Source organism: Pseudochaenichthys georgianus, chromosome 9 (genome assembly GCF_902827115.2).
Source record: "Pseudochaenichthys georgianus chromosome 9, fPseGeo1.2, whole genome shotgun sequence".
NCBI lineage: Eukaryota > Metazoa > Chordata > Actinopteri > Perciformes > Channichthyidae > Pseudochaenichthys > Pseudochaenichthys georgianus.
Window position 1 is genome coordinate 32,876,476 of NC_047511.1, and position 20,306 is coordinate 32,896,781.

Consider the following 20,306-nt stretch of genomic DNA (forward strand, 5'->3'; position numbering starts at 1 on the left):
CCGAGTCGTGTGTCTCGGTCAGGAGTGAGAAGCATGTCTACAGATAATGAAAACACATAATGGGGAAAGACAGGAGCAGTCTGGATGTGCTGTGTATATATAAATTGTTTATTATCATGAGACATTTTAAAAGCTCACGGCTGATGTTTTGTTTCATTGAGTAGTTTGTTTAATATGCTTTATTGCTGCGAACATGTAAACTAACATGCTTTAATTACATTATTATAGGTTAATTATACTGTAGGTATGTGATATTTCTTTGGGCTATTGTTATAATACTATTCTTATTTTTTAGGGTAATAATAATAATAAACCAAATAAGCCTATAGGTTACTTACGTAACCCCAGAACTCAGAGTAACATGAAGTGAGATGTCTCATTATGGGATGCGCCTCATCGCGGAGCAAACAGAAGGATCAATCTCATTACGCCAATCCTGATTGGCTGGTGATCTTGACGTCAACGTCAGGGGAAATCACCCCCTATAAGTAGCCTGTGCCACGACGCATGCGTCATTCAAAATAAGCACCTCTTCTCGCTTCACCATAGCAAGGAGGGCCGTCTGGTGAGACATCTCACTTCATGTTACTCTGAGTACTGGGGTTACGTAAGTAACCTATAGTTCTCATTCATAACACTCCGAAAATCACCAACCAACCAGAATTTAACAGGTGGAGTCCCGACTCAACAAGGTGCCCAGCACTGCTCGGGCCACGCTTGGAGCGGAGACGTCTAGCCTGTAAAAGCGGACAAAAGTGAGCGGCGAAGACCAGCTCGCCGCTGCACAGATGTCTTGGATGGAAACACCCTTGAACAAAGCCCAGGATGTAGCCAGGCCCCGAGTCGAGTGAGCCCGCAAACCCGAAGGTGCTTGCAGATTCTGACTCGTATAGGCCAAAGCAATTGCCTCCACGATCCAGTGGGAGAGCCGTTGCTTAGTAACAGGTTTACCCTTGTGAGGATTAGCCCAGGACACGAAGAGTTGGTCATTAAGACGAAGCTCCTTTGATCTGTCCATATATGTGTGTAAAGCACGGACTGGACACAACAGATCCTGCTGCTGCTCCCCGGAGGAAACCAGCTGCGGAGGAAATGCCTCAATGTCAATCGGGGTACACAAACCAACCACCTTTGGTGTAAAGGCAGGGTTGGGTTTCAACAACACTCTCTTTTGCCCTGGGGCGAACTGAGTGCATGAGGGATGTACAGACAGTGCATGAATATCGCTGACCCGCTTGGCGGATGCCAGGGCCAGTAACAGCACCGTCTTGAGTGACAGATGTTTCATGTCAGCTCCTTCCAGGGGTTCAAATGGGGTCATTTTGAGCCCATTTAGAACCACTGCCAGGTCCCATAAGGGCACCAGCGACCTGGAGACAGGGAGGAGCATGCGAGTTCCCTTCATAAAACGGCAAACCAAAGGATGTTGGCTAGCCGTCTTACCCTCAAAGCCCACATGGCATGCAGCAATAGCAGCCAGGTACACCTTGATCGTGGAGAAAGCTCTGTGTTTTTCGATTAAGTCCTGTAGAAATAATAAAATCACCCCAACAGGACATTGAAAAGAGATGTGTCCTTCTTGAAGGCACCACTCCTCAAACACCCTCCACTTACAGTCGTAGAGACCTGGTGGAGGAAGCTCTCGCACTCTGAATAGTGTTTATCACCTTCTGAGGGAGTCCCACTGTATTCAGATTGTACCACTCACGGGTCAGGCCCATAGTGCCCCACGCTCTGGGCGTGGGTAAAGGATCGCCCCCCCCCGCCTGAGACAATCTGTCCCTGCGTGGTGGGGGCTGCCATGGCTGCCCGCACAACAGCTGATATATCTCCGCCAGCCCGTACGTTGCGGGCTAGGGCGGAAACATCAGAGTAAGTGTGTGGCGTTGTTCCTTCACTCTGGCCAGAGTTGGGGGTATCAGAGCCAGGGGTGGGAACGTGCACAGAGGACCCGGAGGTCAATCGTGTACGAGTGTGTCCCCGCCTAACAGTGCGTTTAAATCGTGCATTAAAGAGAACAGCTGTCATTGAGCATTTTCTCTTTTTGCGAACAGACTTAACGCGGCTCCGCCGTAACGCACCCACAGCGGACTCCCGATCCTTGGATGAGGAGTCCAGTCTGCATAGAGTGGTGCACCTCTGAACAGTAATTCTGTCCAGAGGTGCATAACACCCGGTACCTGTGTCGCTCTCAGAGAGAGGAGACGTCTGCTGCTCCAAGGGATCAGTTTGTGTGCCAGTGTGTGTGACTAGAGACAACGCAACCTCCCTTGGCGGTTCATACACGATATCGTGTTGTCTGTCCTCACGAGGACATGGTGTCCTCCGAGAGAAGGCAGGAAGCGTTTTAGGGTGGGGAACACTGCTAAAAGCTCCGGGTAGTTTACGTGTGCCCGCTGGAGGTCACTGCTCTAGGGACCTCTCACCGGGCGACCTTCGTAAATACCCTATCAGCCTGTCTGACCTGCGTCCGTGGTGACCACCTTCCGTGAAAAGACAGCACCCGTAGGCGCGTCCCGCACTAGAAAAGTCGGGTGTAGTGCCACTACGCATTACATAATAACCAATACTCTCCGCACGCCGTGGCGCACGGGGTTTAGTTTTATTATGAGGCCCATGTTGAGTGGGTGCTTTACGAGGACATTTTCCCCCGTAATTTGACTCCGCTCGGTGGGCATTATAGATAAAACCCCTTCTTTCTAGGAGAGAGAGAACCTCTCTCTCCAGCATATGGGTTGACTCTCTCTGGGTTTGTGAAAACAGCTGAGATGTCACGTTTACGGCTCCGGCCGGCACTGCGCATGTGCGTGACGGAGGTGCCCTTACAGCTCCAGCCGGCACTGCGCATGCGTGTGACGGTGGTGCCTTCACAGCTCCAGTCGGCACTGCGCCTGCGCGTGCCCTTACAGCTCTAGCCGGCACTGCGCATGCGCGTGACGGTGGAGCCTTCACGACCCCAGCCGGCACTGCGCATGTGCGTGGCGGTGGTGCCCTTAAAGCCCCAGCCGGCACTGCGCATGCGCGTGGCGGTGGCTTCACGGACCCGTCAATAATCCGCCTCTTGAGAGATGCCGTAGCTGCTCTCAAAAGGGGAAGAATTGGCGGGCTGTCCTTTACAGCTCTAGCCGGCACTGTGCATGCGCGTGACGGTGGAGCCTTCACAGACCCGTTTATTATCCGCCTTTTGAGAGAGGCCGTAGCTGCTCTCAGAAGGGGATTTATAGTTAACGGACTGTTTATTGTTTTTCTTTTCATTTTTTTGAGCTGCGCCCTTGGCCGAAGCCTGGATGCGTCAGCGGAAAATGGTTTATTTAAACAACAAAGATGTGACGTGTGTTTTATGCGGACTTGAGGATGATGTTGAGGCATCTCTCGAGGCAGCGGGGACACGTTTAGAGCCGGGGAAAGAACTTCCAGCTCTGTCACAGAGGGGAGAAGGAGGGGCTGTCAGGCCGCTCGCTTCTTCTTCCTCGACTGCTGGCCGAATTTCTGGGTTGGCTGCGCCTGGGCTGCAGCCGGAACCGGAGATTTTCTAGGCCAACTCGCCCTCGTCTCCTGCCTGGGCTGGGGAGTCGGGGTGGGCTGCGACCTCTGCTGTCCTGGTACTTTAAACCTAGCAGGGTTCGGTGCAGCTTGGGCGAAGGGCCGCTGTTGCGAAGGCAGCGGCTGGACCCTTCAAGGGAGACAGAGGTGGAGGGCCTCGTCTTCCTTCTTTTTCGACTCGCACTTCCTCTGCATGGAAGCGAGAGCGGAGTCGAAAATCCCCTCGGGAACGATGGGCATGTCAAGCACATCTTCCTTTTCCCGGTCTGGGAGGTTGGTGAGGTTGAGCCATCTAGCTCTTTCCTGCACCACCATGATCCCCATTACCTTGCCCGTGGCCTGGACGGCGCAGCGTTGGACACGGAGACCGCGGCTATCTCGTCCAGAGTGGCCGGTCCAGGATTGCTCGACATATCCTCACAGAGCTCCGCTTGGTACGCGGTTAGCATCGAGGAAACGTTCAGAGCCCTGGCGGACAATGTTGCGGCTCTGTAGGCCCGTTCAGTCATGGTCGACTGGAATCGGTCCGTTTTTGCTGGCAGCGTGGGGTTCCTGCTTGGTGACGGGCCCATCCTCGGTAGGAGGTGGGCTGCCACCAGCGGTTCCATAGGCGGTATGCGGAGCAGGCCGAGCCTCTCCATACCGTCACAGTCAAGGGAGGAGGCACCCTGGATTGGGGCCTTGTTGCTAAAGGGCCGGTCTCTCCACGAGACCGACACCTCATCCAACATCTCCGGGAAGACCGGAAGGAGTTGCCTCTTCGTCCTCGTTGTTTGGGGAAAATGTTTCCCCTCGTAACGGGACCTGGAGGTCTCCTTGGCCATTTTGGGCCACGGGATGTCTAGCCTGGACGCAGCGCGCTGACACACGGCCTGCAGGTCCATGCTTAGACAGGGCGAAGCTGGTGTGCTATCGCCCGGGAGAGCAGCCATCGCTCCCGGCTTTGCAGCCTGAGCCGATGACATGAAGATGTCGTCTTCCTGCTCATCCGAGTCAGACAGGAGGAACTCAGAGGTATCCTCTTCGTCCTCCATGTAGTCTAACTCTAGGACATCTTCCGCGGGTGAAACCATGGTGAGGTCCAGCCGGGAGCCCCAGCTTGGTAAAGCGTGGGGCCCCGTTCCCGCGTCTCTTGCCGCCACCGGGACTCGGCCTGATATGGCGCGGGATTCCGGTTCTGCGGCTGCCGCTGTCGATGAGCCCCAGACCGACCCAGTGAGGGGCTCCATCTCTGCGGCGGACGCCCCCGTGTCTTGATTGCCAGCCGGCAAACCAGTGGACATGAGGGGGTCCTGTCCCGACAGGCTAGCTTGTTGTGCTAACCTTCGGCGGAGGCTCTTCGTAGTGAAGCGGGCACAATGCCCGCACGAGCCGGGGTTGTCAATGGCCTCCTGGGCGTGTTCCAGCCCGAGGCAGGACGAACAGATCTGGTGTGAGTCTGTGCCTGACACTTTCAACCCGCAGCCGCAGAGCCGAGCCTCCGAGTTCCTGACTCCTCTGGTGTGAGGGAGAGAGGCGTCCATCTTATACGCTGCGTGGCGTGAAGAGGACCCGCTCGTAACAGGTACGTCGAGAGAAAAAATTGTTCCCAACCTGTCTTTAATCCGTAGAAAACGGACGGTGTGGGTCTTTTTTCTCAAAGAATATTACCTGGTGTGGTAATATCCTTTTAATCCTTTTTCTCCTTTGTGGAAGAGAAAAGTAAAAAATCCGTCCTCGCTACCGTGGTGTCGGCAGTGAGGGAAAAAACAAGCTAGCAGCAGGTGTGTTGCTAGCTTGAACAATCAAAACCTTACCTTAATTCCTGAGGAAGAATGGCGAGGTTGATTATAATACAAACTGGTGTGTTAGTACTATACTCTTCTGCGAGGCAGAATAGGGTAGCCGGCTAACGCCCGTCGACCGAAATTAGCTTTTGGTTCAGTCTGTGGACTGTTAAGCTAGCCCGGCTACCATTACAGATGTGCTCTGAAGCGAGAAGAGGTGTTTGAATGACGCATGCGTCGTGGCGCAGACTACTTATAGGGGGAGATTTCCCCTGACGTTGACGTCAAGATCACCAGCCAATCAGGATTGGCGTAATGAGATTGATGCTTCTGTTTGCTCCGCGATGAGGCGCATCCCATAGTGAGACATCAAATGGAGTGTTATGAATGAGAACTTGTTATATTACATTGTTATATCACAACTATGATACAGTTACAACCATATTGTTTATTTTTTCACACACGCAACTATTTTAGGAAATAGTTGCTTACACTGAGATTAATGCTCTAAATGCATTATATAGTACATTTAGTACACATTTGTGCATGAATAGAGAAGTTGATTGTTAAGTAGGCCTAAAGAGTCAATACAAAAATAATGAGAAATCTATTGGGCAATCCCCACAGGAGCAATTTGGGGTGAAGTGTCTTGCCCAGGGACACAACGACATGCTGACTGCAGTGGGGTTTGAACCTGTGCTCCCCTGATCCAAACACCAACGCACTAGTCCACTACGCCACACGCCTCCCACTCCCACTATTAAGAATAAACTTTGCTAAATGGCTTTATATGGAATTCAAAACAACAATTCAGTGTTTTTCATAAACAATCACTTCATATATTAGCAACAGATGTGACAGAAACATGAAGTGGAAAAAAAACACACGCTCCACTCCTACTGCAGATTCTCACGCATGCTGCACATTGTTTGGCATGTAAACCGTTCCCTCTTTAGAGGAGGCTACTTCAGTCATGAACACACACATGTATTATGGAGAAACAATGACGGATAAAAAGTCAATTCAATAGAGAAGCAGTCGGGCTGCTGAGTGAATGTTGTGTAGCTAAAGCAGTGTGCGGTCCTGGGTCAGCCAGCAGCATGTGAGCGTTAATAAGGGGGGTAATTGAATTAGAGGATCAGTGGAGGCCTGTAGTGTGGGCGCCACACAGCTCTAATTTCATTACAACTGATGTAAACATGAGGTTGGCCCCCAGCACAGGGGCCTCCCACATAAATACATGCACAACTCGCACACACACGCATAAAAATACAAGGCTCACATATAAAAATAAAATTACAAAACATCAAATCTACACCTGCTCGTCTCAAGTGATATCTTTTCCCAGCATGCAGATGTTTCAGCCTGTGTGTTCGTGAGGGTTGTGAGCTTTCACTAATGAAGTAATAAAGGTGAATCAGGGGGGAAATCAGTATTATGTGGCACGAAAAAAGCAGGAACACAGCATCAGCTATTCAGAATGTCATTAAATCTTGTGCAGCACAGGCTCTCTGGTTAGCGCTGTTGTCTCATAGCAAGAAGATCGATTCTCAGCCCTTATTGTGTGCTGTTTATGTTATCTAAATATGAATAAAGAAAGGATAAATCTGGCATTTATGGTTGTGTAGGCGAGAGTACATGACACATTAAGATGAAGCTAGGGAATATTTTTACTTCCGTTTGTTTGGAAGAACATGATGGGTACCCACAGCCTATGATATCCATCCTGCCAAGTGACTGTGGCTTTTTTTTGTTCTCAATTTGCGTGATGCATATTATGATCAGCACTCGAATGTGCCTTGGCCTGATGATTCACTTGACCATCAGACGGAGCACAGCCCAGTAAATCCGTAGGCTTGTCTGTAGGCCTTCTTCCTGTGATGAATAGTTATGAGGGCAGGAGTTAACCAAAGAGACCGAAGACAAACTGCTTCTTTTTTCTGCCACTTTCCTTGATCTCAAAAACTCCTGCAGTTAATCCCTTAAAAAGAGTTATGTAAACGTCCTCTTTTGCAGAATATCAACTATCATTCCACATCTTAAATTCCCTTTACAAATCTCCATGCCGAAAAGAGGACAAGCAACAACAGTGAAAGAAAGAAGGCTAAACAAACTCTGTAGCAAAGTAAAAAAAAACACCACTTCTGTCAGGATTGCTCACAGGAAAACACCCATGCTGTATAATACAAGAAGCTGTAACGGCTGCAGACAGCTTGTGTACACGGGGAAGATACCTTTACCAAAGTGCGTCTGCGGTTTGTTGATTGCATCTCCTTCATGAGATAACAGAGCTGCAGGCTAATGGAGCTTGTTGAAGAAGTGCCTCATGCTCTGTCAGTTTTTCATTACCACTTCACTCAGTCTTAGGTAGGATCGTTCAGTATTGATAATTGCTGACGCAATGCCAAACTTTCACCATCCATAATCGGCTGTTTTTCCACTTCAGGGAAGTAAAAACACCATCTCCAACCCACTCGCCTGACTGAGCGATGAAGAACACCTGCTTAATGACATGATAGCATGCAAGATGACTTCAAAAGCAGTCGTTTCTCAGCAACCACCACAGGTAAGAGGGAAGAGCTTTTGTGTGACCAGATCTTTTTCAAGGATGGTATAATTATCTGAAGATGTACAACTGAATGAAGGCAACAACTGCCAAGTAACACCATAAACTACTAAACAACATTATGTCTGTAAATGAAATATCCCTTACACAGAAATGTCGCAGGATCTTACGATAGTTTTATAAATGTGTGGTTGCCTGGATTCTGCTGCTGCACATGACTGAAATGGCCGGCGAGAGTATAAATATAAAGTTCACACCACCCTCATTATGAGAACCATTATAGTGAGCGGTGCTAACCTCGCACCCCTATAGACTACAGCTGGCAGACTTTAACTAGAAGGCCATGCTCTCAGTATGTGAGACAAGAAGCTTTGAGGGTTGAGGAAGGAGGCAGAACATTTTGTGTACGTTTGCGCTATATATCCAAATCGGAAAAACCAATAACATGTATCTCTCCTCAGATCCTTAGGAAATGTAAATTCAAATGATTAAGATACAAGAAAAAGCTTCTAATAACAAAGCTTCAGTTAAGGTTCAGACTAAATATGTCACTCATATCGTCGCCTCCGTGACAACAAGAGTCTGGTGAGTGCTCAGGAGACACAGACCCCCCCCCCCAGCAAGCACACATACACGACTCATCTCCTTTGCGCAAGTACCACACTAAGGTTTAATCGATGCGGCTCATTCATATTGAACCACAGACGTCAGGGGAAGCCGGGGGAATTACAAGCAGCCTTCGCTGTGAGATCGCAGCAGAGGAAGCTTGAGGAAGAAGAAGCAAGCTTCACTATGGATCTAACGTTTACTTTCCAACAACATGGCTACTTGGTCTCTTCAAACCACAGGAAATGAAAAAGAACATGTAAAACAGTACTCTAAACAAAGGTATCACAAAAACACAGAACGCCATTTTTTTTATTATCAAGCATCCACTTAGCTATGAGAAAATTAACCATTTGACCTCAGTAGAAGCGTTTATCCAGTGTTAACACAAACATAGCTCATTTGAAAATTAAAACAACAACTGGAGGGAAAATAACTCATGCTTCAAAAGTTCACAATCCAAAGCAGAGAGAGGGGAACATGAACTGCAGACAGTCGCTTTAAGCAAATGCCTCCACACTCTTCAACTGCCTCTAATGGACCATGCCCAGCCCAGCATCAACAAGCCTTTATCTCCCTTTCACTCAGAGAACTCACCAGTAACTGCTGCTTTAGCCTTTGGTGGCTAAGGGTCTCCGGGTCGAGTCGTCGGAGTCCGCTGTTGTTCTCTAGAAGACGAAAGCTGTCCAAATTCTGCAAACGTGGGAGCTGGAGCGGCAAAACTTCATTTCTCAGCTGTGGAGGAAACAGAAAATGGTTAGTTATCAGCATTCCAATGAACATTTTACAGTTTAATTGAGCAGTTTTTTTGACAACTTGTTCCAAATATCCCTTCACCCCTGCTAGTCCCACTGGTGATGAAATCTGCTAGCACTTTCTCTGAGTGCTGCTCAGAGCCAGCAGGGGGTCTAAGTGGAAAAACAGCTAACAGCTACACTCATGCAGTGCATACAGTGTGCTCTCTCTTCATTGATCTTCACAATCTCATTCTGACAATAGAAATAATTTACTTGACTACCTGGCCACCTGCTGCTGTCAGCACACATTCAACAAAGTCTAGTTTAGTTTATTTTCAAATCACGCTTGATCGAAAAAAAAAAAAAGAGTTTTTAATAATGGTGTGAAATCAAATCCTGGTGGACTGTGCTTGTGAATCTGTGCATGTCACACAAGACATCACGTGATTGGTTTAATGGGGGACTTAATTGTATTATCTCAGTCATCCAGTTGTTAAACCCAGCTCTGTCTACTCCCATCCCAAAATCTGCAAATAAACAAGCAACATGTTGGCCGAGTGTATCAATGAAAAAAACACTTAAGCACTCGTTCAACCAGATACTTACAAACCCACACCCAGGTATAAGATGCCAACAAGGTAAAATAACATCCTCTCTCCATGTATAACCACTTAGCCAGCAATGCTGATAGCACTACCTAAACCGCTTGTTATTGCCAAGCTAGTGGAGCTGGCTGGAAATAATAATGCCCCCTATTAAATTATTCATGCCTCCAGTCAGGTGGAACCAGATGCTGCTTTTGTGTCATAGAGGGAGAGCTGTAACTCGACTCAAGCATGGAAGGCCATCGCTGCATGGAGGTAAAGACTTCATAGAACAAGCATGTATGCTACTGGGCTACAAACAAAACATAGGATGTCATGACACCAGGCTGGCTGTTTTCATGTGACATTTTATGCCTGTGTTCAGAAGGACGATGGTTCAGTAGGTTAGTCCTAAGGGGGGCGAAGCTGTTGGTGTCGCTGTAGCCCACTCTGACATGTGTTACCATGGTCAGAAGATGACCTTTTCTGTCCATGCCATGCTTTAGTGCTGAATACTAATGCTATGGTGCTGTGTGCCCGCCCCTCATGGGAACAAGCAGGGCTATTTTTAGCCACGTGTCCCCAGCTGCACATCTCCAACCCGGGGCCAATGGGCAATTAGTGTTTGTTTCTAATGGCAGGAGGCAGTGCCGTAACCTCCCAAACTCAAGCAGACATCTGGACAAACACTGTTCCTGTCCTGCCTTGTAACCCTGCCCCAAGGCACGGCTCCTAAAGCCATGTCGTCCCTTCATCAACCTGAAACTCCCCAACATCAGCTGCCATCCACTATAGAAACAATGTGAGTTATTTACAAACTCATGTGTTGAATTTGTTATAATATTAAAAGATATGCTCAAAGATTGCAGGTCAACCCCTTTGAGAACCTATGAATCAGCCTAGCAAAAAAAGATATTGAGGGTTGCCCACAACATTGTCTCTGACCCAGACTGTGTCCTGACCAGCGAACATGATCTTTTATCATCAAATTGGGGCCCACCAATTAATATGGTTTGGTTAGACCTAAGCACTCTTTGGTGCATCAGTCAATCCTAAAATGAAGTTAAACCCCATATCAAATGTAGCAGCATTTGGGTAGTCCATGCCTACTTATTTGTCAAATGGGCCATTGATTTTAATGTTCCAATTACTGTATCTCAGAACACTACATGGAGTTGGACATAGAATTACAACTAAACATTATTGCAGGCAAGCGACCTGTGGCAGCACCCACCTGTTGCTCAAAGTGACCACGCCCCTGATCACTTGTAACTTTAAGCCTTGACTTAATAAAAGTTCACCATCCAACAGTTGTAATATTTAGGGTGAACAATTAGTAATAGAGAAAAAAACACATGTTGTGTAAAGCTGAAAAACACGTTATATAGTTGAGTATTTTAACATGGGGTATATGGAAATTGACTTGATTTTTGATCCTGCCTCAAGTGTCGGCTCAATGAACTGCAATTTTTTTGTACTTCAGCAGATACACTTTTACCGCTCAGACCTGCTGGTTGCAGCTTGGGTGTCAGATTTTGTCAGTTACAGATTTTCTCTTTAATAAAAAAGATGTCAAATCTTCTAAATAGTTACATGTCAATTTATTTAGTCAATGGTGTATGTATAAGTATAATTATTTAGGACTACCATTTTTGAGAAGTAACATTCACAAACATTTCATCACTGTGTTTGTGAATGTCCTGCTCAGATACGGACTGGAGTTCTGATTGAATTACATTATTTGTGATAATTGTCAGAGCTTTCTGTTTTCAACTATCCTAGGATGTAAATTCCATACAGGCATTTCTAATCATGCAGAATCAGACACTGGTTGTTTTCCATCTTACAGGCATTTCTACAAACCCATGTTGGGCTGAAGTCCTAGACTGTCCTAAACTGAGTACAATATTTACAGAATATTATGAAAATATCTGGCATGGTGGGTATAATGAGTCAGTTTTGGAGTCTGTATGTCATGACGGTCTCTTTGATTCATTTTATTAAGGGCAAAGCTAATTCAATCCACCTTATTACAGCTTCTTCATGCAATTACCCTGTGCCCCTCTTCATTGATGGGACAGCATGGAGGCAGTGGATTGGACAGCAGGCTTACCAAGTCTACAGAGACCTATAACATCGAACAATGTAAAGTGCCCTATCATACAGTTAACAAAGATGAATCACTGCAAAAAAAAGCTTTGTGCTGCAGAACCTATTGCAAAGCAGAGATGTTTTCCCATTAATCTGATGTGAAATTCCACTTGATCAGGACATTAGAATCAATTACAACCCTACCTAAACACAAAGCATTAACTTTGGAGCACATTAGCATTCCATTAATCATCCTCAACATTAACAGTGTTGTAGAAACAGCAAGTCTGCCTTCAGCTGACTGCAGAGTGTGTCTGTTGCAATGCCTGCAAATAACATGTTATCAAAGAGAGTGCAATTAACCTCCAACATAGTGGAAAATACACAGAGTAAACCATGTCCTTATTAAAGACATGAACATTGGACATGGTGTTCAACAACCACCCCAGACATCAGAGGACCCTGCTCTTGCAGCTACTGTCATGGAGTATAAGCTGAATAAATCAAATTACCCAGGCTTAACATCACTCGGTATCTCTTTTTTTGTAAAAAAAATATAATTTAGCAAGTTTGGGATAAATGTACCTATGCAACATAAAACTGAACAGGATTATGCTTCTTTTTTTTTTTAAAACATGAGCAGAGTTTGGACATAGCAGACGAAGTAAGCAGAAAGGCAGAGACTGAGGCCGAGATTGAACCTGTGGGGATAAGCTTTTTTATTACAAAGCAAATCCTGACAAATAATCATCACTGCCTGTGGATTTTGGTAAGATCCACATAATCACCCCCAGGCCCCACCCTCAGGCCTGATCATCACATTCACCTTCGGATCCAGACAGCCCTCCACTTCACTGAGCTGAACCACAAACACAGACTTACTGACAGCAAGGCAAGAAAAACTCCAAATATAAATATATATATATATATATACACAGTGGGGCAAAAAAGTATTTAGTCAGCCAACAATTGTGCAAGTTCTCCCACTTAAAAAGATGAGAGAGGCCTGTAATTTTCATCCTAGGTACACTTCAACTATGAGGGACAGAATGGGGGGAAAGAATCCAGGAAATCACATTGTAGGATTTTTAATTAATTAATTGGTAAATTCCTCGGTAAAATAAGTATTTGTTCAGCTAAAAACAAACAAGATTTCTGGCTCTCACAGACCTGTAACTTCTTCTTTAAGAGCCTCCTCTGTCCTCCACTTGTTAACTGTATTAATGGCACCCCTTTGAACTTGTTATCAGTATAAAAGACACCTGTCCACAACCTCAAACAGTCACACTCCAAACTCCACTATGGCCAAGACCAAAGAGCTGTCAAAGGACACCAGAAACAAAATTGTAGACCTGCACCAGGCTGGGAAGACTGAATCTGCAATAGGTAAGCAGCTTGGTGTGAAGAAATCAACTGTGGGAGCAATTATTAGAAAATGGAAGACATACAAGACCACTGATAATCTCCCTCGATCTGGGGCTCCACGCAAGATCTCACCCCGTGGGGTCAAAATGATCACAAGAACGGTGAGCAAAAATCACAGAACCACACAGGGGGACCTAGTCAATGACCTGCAGAGAGCTGGGACCAAAGTAACAAAGGCTACCATCAGTAACACACTACGCCGCCAGGGACTCAAATCCTGCAGTGCCAGACGTGTCCCCCTGCTTAAGCCAGTACATGTCCAGGCTCGTCTGAAGTTTGCTAGAGAGCATTTAGATGATCCAGAAGAGGATTGGGAGAATGTCATATGGTCAGATGAAACCAAAATAGAACTTTTTGGTAAAAACTCAACTAGACGTGTTTGGAGGAGAAAGAATGCTGAGTTGCATCCAAAGAACACCATACCTACTGTGAAACATGGGGGTGGAAACATCATGCTTTGGGGCTGTTTTTCTGCAAAGGGACCAGGACGACTGATCTGTGTAAAGGAAAGAATGAATGGGGCCATGTATCGTGAGATTTTGAGTGACAACCTCCTTCCATCAGCAAGGGCATTGAAGATGAAACGTGGCTGGGTCTTTCAGCATGACAATGATCCCAAACACACCGCCCGGGCAACGAAGGAGTGGCTTCGTAAGAAGCATTTCAAGGTCCTGGAGTGGCCTAGCCAGTCTCCAGATCTCAACCCCATAGAAAATCTTTGGAGGGAGTTGAAAGTCTGTGTTGCCCAGTGACAGCCCCAAAACATCACTGCTCAACAGTGTGTGAAAACCTTGTGAAGACTTACAGAAAACGTTTGACCTCTGTCATTGCCAACAAAGGGTATATAACAAAGTATTGAGATAAACTTTTGTTATTGACCAAATACTTATTTTCCACCATAATTTGAAAATAAATTCTTGAAAAATCAGACAATGTGATTTTCTGGATTTTTTTTTCTCATTTTGTCTCTCATAGTTGAGGTATACCTAGGATGAAAATTACAGGCCTCTCTCATCTTTTTAATTGGGAGAACTTGCACAATTGGTGGCTGACTAAATACTTTTTTGCCCCACTGTATATATAGATTTTTACATCAGTTCAGCCTGGCTAAAGCTAACCCAAAGCCTGTTGGTGTACAGAAAGGGGTTTTGCCTTGGAGTCCAACCTTTTCTCCGGCACCAATTCCTATAAATCAATTACCTGGCTGTCTATAACAATGTTACTCTGATGAGTAAAGCATTAGTTTAAGCTTTGAACAACCAGGGTAGGACCTGCAGGCTTTTATGCAAATATTTGTTCCTTGGAAAATGTCACAGCTGTCAGTCACATCTGTAAACTGGAGTGAAAAAGGAAATAGCATCACCCTTAGAATACATCAGTACAACTAACTTCTTGGCTCATCTAATCTCAGACTGTTCACACCAGATCAGTGGTGTCCATCTGACTGAGTGGACAGTGCTGATCAACTCCAGGAACAATCAATTATGAATGCAGTCAGATCCCTGAGGTGATTACTGGCTACTCTCCTCTGACCTCCAGAGAAGTCATCAGCCAGTCTCTAATGGGCCTCTGAACCCGACTACCGCAGTCAGTCAAACTGTCTACATGAGGACAGCTGGCACAACATATCTACTTACATTACATTATTGCTGCGGGAGCTATGGCGCAACACAAACATGCGCTGTAAACATCCCCAATGTCCATATGTAGAGATACAAACTGCAACACACTCATGCTGGTGTAATGATACATGCAATCACATGCACACATATAGACAAAAAGATACATACACATACACTAAACATGTGTGTAGAGCGGATCTAATCTATAGGCTTATATAGCACAAAACATCTACGTAAATCTGCCCTCACATGGAAATACCTTCTGGACACACAAGAGACACATGATTGCTTTGTCATGCATGGGACAGTCCAACCATCAGAGCAAGTGATGCATCTGCTGACAATGATAATGCACTTTCACTCTGCCGTCACTCTGAGTCTCCCGGAGCCATCTTTACAGAGATTTCCCAGTGAAGATGGTGTTATGTAACAGCGGCCGTGGACCCTGCTGTTCATATCACTAATGCCTCACACTGTGGCGGGGTCACGTGCTTTATCCAGGCCACATTCAGGCGCCAGCAGCAGCAGCAGCAGTGTTCCAGCTGTTACTACAGCCGAGCCTCAGTCACTCAGGACCATGCTGAGCTCCGCTCACACTGCTACACCCTCCACTGAGCAGCCATGTTCAGCACCTCAGTACTCTTCCTTTCACTTTCACTTGCCTCTCTAGCACTGAGGACACACTCTAACCTAGCAATCCTGTTTAGTAAGGGGTTAGGGCAGCACAATGAATGGAAATCACAATTTTTGATTTCTGCAATTACATGGACATGATTGACTGCAGATTGACAGTGTTTCCTGTAGTAAAAACAAAATTAGTATATTCAAAATGACTCTTATTTTAAGTCTTATTCTGATGTTGTGATATGTACAATAGCAGGAATGTAGCACAACATGGTAGAGCAGTTCGCTTTTTATTTAAATGTAAAAGTGCCTGTGTGCGCATATGCGTTTCTTTGGGATTTTGTTATCCTCACAACTTGCGAGACGCAGTCATGAAACTTAACCTATGTGTAATCGAGATCAAATTAAAGGACGTGTTAGAATAAGGGTGTGGCCCGATCAAGGGGGGGGATAGGGGACAATGCCCCCAACTTCACAAAACCACGTAAGACCAAACTGAGGGCGAACCTCCCTGATGGGTGAAGTACGCCAGAATAGGGGGCAGGTCACTGGTACTGCAACGTTATGCTCCTGGGCCTGTTACATAATCTATTCTATGGTATGTTGTGGAATGTTTACACATATACGCTGATGCATTCTTGTGAGATTTCAACTAGGCAACCTGATAACATACTGAAGATGAATGATATTGTAAAGGAATCTTCAAATTGAATTTGGGCAAAACCAACCGTGTTGTGGCGTACTTTGCATACAGATACAGTCCAAAAGGTTGCTAACTATGGCCCAACGAGAGATGACAGACTCTAACAACACATGCTGCACGGTGCCCTTAAAGTTGTAACCATCCTAATAAAGACCTGAACAGACCAGCCTCAAAGGGAAGAATGAAATTGATACACAACCATGATGGAACTTATGATTTGACCTTATCGCAGTTATATCAGTATTGGCATGTATATAAGAATACAAGGTGGCAAAAAATGACAGTTCAGAAAAGTGAAAGATTAGTTGGATGTTACACTTCCTTCATTGCGAAAGATTATTTTCAACTTTAACCTGCTTCAATACAGAAGTTAATGTTTACAATAGAAATGCATACACGTCTACTTGAAAGGAGGCAGTAGTAGTAATGATGGGGATTTAATGTCAGTCCATGTCAGTGGGCCTTGTTGCTGTGGCCAGCTGCCAGATGGGAGTTCAAAGAGTTTGTTACCGGGGCAGGAGGGCTCAGGTACAATCATACATGCTCACCTCGAGGTCCTGAAGGTGTATAGGTCCTTAGAGGGATGGCAGAATGCAGCCAATCACCTTTTCCATACATAACAAATAACAAACATAACATAGCAAAAGATTGCTAACAGGGTTGTATCATCTTAAAGAATGATGATATCAGTCAGTGTAGTGTTCACATCTTGTCATGAACAAATACTAACCGAAATCTCACTTATGTCCTCGGGTCTTATCAATAAAGATTTGGGCCAATACAACACAATCTGACTTCAATATGGTATAACATTGAGCAGACGTTTTTTGTTTATTTAAATTCAGTTCAGTTCTGTGACTTAGAACAAAATGTCTGAACCTATGCGGTAAACCCCACCCAATTGGTGCTACCAGAGGAAGCAAATAAACACTAAGAATTGTATGCAAATATATCTGACCCAGGGCCAGATTTAAAATTACAAAATAAATGAAACACTACTCTTTCTCCCTCCTTGAACTCCTGCACCACAAACACAACCACCTGCCTTCTCTCTCCAACTCATTGCAGAAAACAAATTTAGGTCAGAAATATGAATATTCGTCTCCTGTGCATGAAGATAAAAGCCACTTGCTGGCGGCTCAGGGACAACCAGTGAAATGATTAATGGCCATGTCTGCTTGTCAAGGAAGACAGGAGCAGCTACATGAATGGGAGTTTGTAAGTACTCTCTCATATTAGAGGTGCAGGTCGAGACTGACAGCCCTAATTATGGAAGCTCTTCAAATGAGCGACCTTGGGAGGCAACAGAAATATCCATACCTGTGCAAACACACACACAACATGTTTTCTCACAGTAAGAAATCACAGTTCAGCCTCCACTGTTTATTCCTACTGCCACCCTCCTCATGACTGCCACCTATAGGATCTTGTTTTATTGCAAAGTGAGCTCTGAAGCTGATGACACAACATACAGAAACACTTACATCCTTCATACATGTTTAAATGCCCTCTATAACCCTACTATAAATCTAGTTTACATTTATAATGCACATTGCACACATACAAATACACTATATTTTCTGGTATGTGAGGAAAAAACACCATAGAGTGTAAGCTGTTGTTTTAACAGCCTTATATTGATAACAGTCTACACTGGTGTACATCATTGATGGATAATCTGCACATATGTTTGAAAATACCCATGGGAGCATATTGATTAATATCATAGATGACTGCTGCCTACCAATTAGCATTCACATCTCCAACTCATTAATACAACTTATTTTACCCTAATGATTTATTTTTCAACTTAAGATTTATGCATCTCCCCTGCATGTAGACTCTACAAAAAGATCCATTTGACAGCCTGGCAGTGACAACCGGAACCAACGTCAACCCCAAAAGATCATGTTATATCACCCAGACCATAAACACATTGATCCTCTTATGCAGACTGAAGTATATTTAAAAAACACTGCAGCATGTTTCCAGCTAGAATGAGGAACTCAATTTAACAAAATGACAGTGAAACCTCATTGCATGCAAATGATGTGCAATGTCCTCTGGCTCTTCCCAGTGCTGTTAAACCCAGATATTCTGCACTCCTGTGCAGAACAGCCCAAAACAGGTTTATCCTTCTCTTAAGAAATGCATGTTACAGTACTAGGCTACATATGTGCAATAACCAGAAAAGCACATTTCCTTTATTGTAGCAGCTAAGCGTCCTAGACACTAAGACATGTTATGATGTTCCTTATTCCTCACTCAGCAGCAGCAGCACAGGGATCCTGCAGCAGAGGCAGCACAACAATCCTTTTCTGAGAAAAAAACACGGCTTGACAGCAGGCAGTGCATGTAACAGTACCTTAGCAGCAGCGGTTAAAGGGCCGATGCAGTGGCAGGTGTTTCCTACTGTTGTTAGAAGGACAGAAAAGCAGCGGAACCGGTACGACGGCTATGGCAGCTCTGTAGCATAAAATGGTTCATCAGTGCTCGGCAGAAAGAGGCACAGCCAGGCAGCGCAGGGAGAGAGAGAGACAGCCAGCGAGCATCACTCAGCTCACACTGTGCAGCAGAGCACACACACACACACACACACACACACACACACACACACACACATCAACACGCCCCCTTTCCCTCTCTTGCTCTCTCTCACTTTCTATCTCACACACACGCTTAGTCACACAGACACAGGCACGCAGGGGTGCAGAGGCAGTGCAGTGCGCAGCAGCACTGAGCAGCGCTCCCTCTCCAGGATGTCTTTCGTCTCCCTTAATCAGAATTGGTCATTCTATGTCCTATTCTCAGCAGTCACAGACAATCCTGTCAATAAAGCCTTCCAGCCACGTGCTCCATCGTACCGCCTGCCCACCTAACTGCCACTGATGAGCAGCCATGATTGAAGCTGGCAAGGTCATGTGAGGTTCTCTGGCATCCCCTTTGGTCTTTGCTCCCAGTTTTGTTGCAATGTTTCTCTGCTATTTCTTTTTTAGCAAACTGATCCTGGGACTCTGCCTCGCCTCGTCATGGGTCATTATGCCACAGAGGCTACCCGGAGGCTCAGTTTGACAAACCCTCACTCCCTGAATGGTGGGCCAGACCAATCAGCTATCACAAACAGTAGTTACAACCTAACCATCCAATCACAGATCAGGAAATCAAGTGCAGAAGGGTATTAAAGTGGATTATTTGGGCCATCCTGGGTTTTTTTCACCACAGGGAGATGTGGAGGGGAGCAGCACAGCATGTGCAGTATGGCTGCCCTCTGTGGCTGACAGTGGTGCTGCACTCTGTTGTGGGAAAAGGAGAGAGGAGGAGCAGGGCCCAAAACAGATGTGCTTTCCTCAGCGTGGATGCCTAGCAACCACAGCAGCTCCTTACCTCTGTTTAGAGCCTTCCCTCCCCCTCCAGCGGGACCCTCCCTGCAATCCCAATTGAAGCTTATTTTGCACTGTGGCTGTTTAACACTTGAGGCACCACGTCATCACAAACGACTGATGTCAAATGATCCCAACTGTGTAGACACAAAAGGGGGAGGTGCTGAGCTTTTACAATGAGCAACACACACACCTGATGTTTTCACTATAACGTCAGCAGCTAGGTAACTGTAGATTAGATCACCTCCAGGGCCATTAGTACATTAACAAAAAAAACAACACAGGAGTAAAAGTAGAACTACAAGCACTACACTTCTTAGATCATTTTAACTGTGTTCATGAATCTCTTTTTATTCTATTTTTCTCAATGTAGAAGTAATGAATGACCTTGAAATGTCTAGTTTGATATGGCTCCATGAGTAAGAATAATGTAGGCTTTCATTGTTGTGCCTATTGTATTTTATTAAAGCTGAACAGTTCAAATACTGTAGCTACATGCTTTCAAAGTGTGGGTAAAGTGGAAATGAAAAAATACAGCTGGAACTTTTTAAAAAATCCGTTAACATCAAACTGGAATTATTACATTGTCAGAGCAAAGTGGGATCAAGGCATGTCTCACTCAAACTAGCGAGGGCAGAGTAATGCAAGGTGAATCAAAT

The 20,306-nt window shown here is 45.5% G+C and overlaps 1 protein-coding gene across 1 annotated transcript in view; it reads right to left on the reverse strand.

Annotated features, from left to right (window-relative positions):
* rimbp2b (RIMS binding protein 2b) overlaps positions 1-18,717 on the reverse strand; it is a 96,381-nt gene extending 77,664 nt beyond the window's left edge. Inside the window, exons 1-2 of the mRNA XM_034091266.2 lie at positions 18,633-18,717; positions 9,079-9,216 (exon numbers count right to left, since the gene is read on the reverse strand). The gene's annotated coding sequence lies outside the window, so the exon portion shown is untranslated. The remainder of the gene's footprint in view (positions 1-9,078; positions 9,217-18,632) is intronic.
* Between the last annotated feature and the right edge of the window lie 1,589 nt (positions 18,718-20,306).